Consider the following 3,299-nt stretch of genomic DNA (forward strand, 5'->3'; position numbering starts at 1 on the left):
AATAAGCATCGAAAAGAAAATATGGCAGAATCGTTACGGTATTAGCCTTGCACTTTTATGCTAGATAGTTTTATAGAGTCATGTGAAAAACGCGTGCCTGGAAATGAACGCAGGTCATTAGGGTCATGAAAGAGACAGTTCTCCGGCATGTATGGGCCTCAGGGTAGAAAACATAATATCAGTTGTCCTTTATTTGTCACTGTCAAGGCAAAGACAGCGAGTTTGTGTATGAAGACGGATCATAGACTCCTAAGCATTGGCACCAAACAAGGAAAACGTTTTCTTGGACAGAAATGTCATTGAAATGTTTTAGCTAACTGTATGTGAGATAGTTTGCATGATAAGTGCATTTATACTGGAGAGACTAAGCGAAATGTACAAGTTTATGCTCATAAATCCTCTTTAAGGACAGGAAAATAACTTTTTTGTTGCAATATGTAAGAGAATCTGATCTAATCTATACTATAGATATTATGTACATGAATGTGTGTGTGTGCTGTTGCTTGTAGTTATAGCTGTGTGTATGAGTGTGTCTCCATGAAACAGATAAAAGAACTGATGTCCGATCAGACGTCCCATTCAGAACCCTTGATGCCTTCGCTCCTCCTGAAACACTCTGCATTCAGCTGTGACATTTAGTGTTGTCTTTTCGCATCACATCTAAAATAATACACTACATGGTATATACATCGATTAGCCTGAGCAGTGAGAGGTGAAGTGAATAAGACTGATGATCTCCTCATCATGGCACCTGTTAGTGGGTGGGATATATTAGGCAGCAAGTGAACATTTTGTCCTCAAAGTTGATGTTAGAAGCAGGAAAAATGGACAAGTGTAAGGATTTGAGCGAGTTTGATGAAGGACCAAATTGTGATGGCTAGACCACTGGATCAGAGCATCTCCAAAACTGCAGCTCTTGTGGGGTGTTCCCGGTCTGCAGTGGTCAGTATCTATCAAAAGTGGTCCAAGGAACGAACAGTGGTGAACCGGCGACAGGGTCATGGGCGGCCAAGGCTCATTGATGCACGTGGGGAGAGAAGGCTGGCCCGTGTGATCCGATCCAACAGATGAGCTACTGTTGCTCAAACTGCTGAAGAAGTTAATGCTGGTTCTGATAGAAAGGTGTCAGAATACACAGTGCAGGACGGGTCAGGGCTGTGATGGCTGCAAAAGGGAGACCCACACAATATTAGGCAGGTGGTCATAATGTTATGGCTGATCGGTGTATATAACCATCACGCTCACATATATGCTTCCATTCCAGTTCTTCTGAAAAAGCTTTCCACTAGACATAAGATCAGACACTGATGCTGGGATGTTGACGAGGCTCCAGTTCCAGTTCTTCCCAAAGGTGTTCAGTAAGGCTGAGTCAGAATCAGGGCAGTCAAGTTCTTCCACCTACATTAAGCTTAACACAGCACATCGTCATGGAGCTGGCTTTGTGCACGAGGGCATTGTCATGCTGGAAGAGATTTTTTTTTTGGGTCTCTTGGTTCCAAAGACATTCAAGATGATTGTCTTGAACTTCTAGCCATGCTATGTGTCAGACTGATGTGTGAGCTCCTACTATAGTAACAGCATTATTTTTTAAATATACACCCCAACGAAAAATCAAAAATGGGTCATTTTCTGGTACTTCTCTGTTGGCTAAGTATGAAACACAGCTGTAAATTTTTGTTTGGTTGCTAGCAGCTAGTGTCACCAAGTAACCTGTATTCTCCTTTAAAGGCTTTAAGAAACACCACAAGTGTACCTGAGGGATCTTGTTAGGGCCAGGACACGGTGTTTCAAGTTCATTCTTAAGGGAGTGAGTAGTGCATGTGTTGTCCCCATGAGCACTGGTGTCGATCCTCTCTCTGTGATGACGTCCTGACAGAGCTGGAGTCCAGAGAACAATGTTCTGCATTGTGGTTGTTGTTTTTTTTTTCAGTTCAGACATTTCAACACACTGATCACTGTTTCTAAGGATACAGTTCCAAACTGGATAGCTTTTGACTTGTTCTATTACTTCCTTCTGGATGACTGAGGAGTGGTTCAGGTTCTCATAATCAACATGCTGGAGGCAGGAATTCTGGGAAAAACTTGTGTTTTTTAGTGTTTGGGTAAACATGCCTGAGCCATACTCTGAAAAGAAAACTCAGACACTTCTTCAGGTAGAGTGAGAGATGCGAGCGTGTCAGAGTTTACCTTGCAGCTTGCAATGGAAAGTTCCAGGAGTTCCCAGATAAAATCTAAGAAGTCATGTCAGGATACAGAATGAAAGTACACATGCGTTTCGGAGCCGTTCAGCAAAACTGCTAATTTGTAAAAACAAAAAAGGGTTCACCACAAGAAAAATGGCTGCTGTGAAATTACCGGGTTTGATTGCGGCTCTCGTTTTGGTAGAACGTGCTCAGAATGCCACAATCATCGATTTCCCTTGAATAGAAAACCTACTATTTGTTATCATATTTTTGTTAGAAATAGGTCAGGTGATCAGGAGAGGGTTATTTAACATTTATGGAAGGAGTGTCCAGTGTCAGCACTATGGAACCTTCTGAGGTAAAGTGTGTTTATGGTTTCTGACATGTGTACAGATATACTGATATACAGTACAGTCTATTATGATGTTATGGTGTAGATCAGAGATGTCCTCTATATATTGTTGACATCTGTATCATCCTGTTATAGACCCCTGACTGTCATGTGATCTTGATTGACCTCTAGCAAAATATAAGTTGAGTATGTTCATCCGTCTGTTTTGGTCCTACTGAACATGTAAATATACAATAAATATATATTGCCATTTGTGCCATAGCTTTATTGGTACATTAGCAAAGCAATCTAACTGTACTAGCCACATGCTAGCAGAGGCAGCAACAATCTTTGCTACTTCCTTCTAAGACTTATTGTTCTTCCTAACATCTCCGTACACGTTTAATGAGAGGTCGTATATACAGTATATAATGACTGGATAAGTCAAATTGTGAATGAGATTCAGTTGTAGGTGTGAGTGGACTCCTCGTTCGCTTCACGGCTCACACCTCATGCATCATAAAATTCATCTAAAGGAATAATCGGAACCGTCTGTGAATCTATACAGTATTGAGAATATCTCAAGTGACAAAATGTCTCTGAAATCATTCAAGGCTCCATGTGGCTTTGTGGCAGTGTTGAAAATGGCCGCCTGTAGCTTTGTTTTTTTTTTTTTTCTCTTGTATGGACTAAACGTTTGAGTCTAATCTGCTTTTAAGTACTAGCTTATTAGCTTATTTTAGATCACATTTGTACAATGGAGGTTATCTGTATAATGACAGTTA

The sequence above is a fragment of the Hemibagrus wyckioides genome, linkage group LG21, assembly GCF_019097595.1.
Source record: "Hemibagrus wyckioides isolate EC202008001 linkage group LG21, SWU_Hwy_1.0, whole genome shotgun sequence".
Taxonomy (NCBI): domain Eukaryota; kingdom Metazoa; phylum Chordata; class Actinopteri; order Siluriformes; family Bagridae; genus Hemibagrus; species Hemibagrus wyckioides.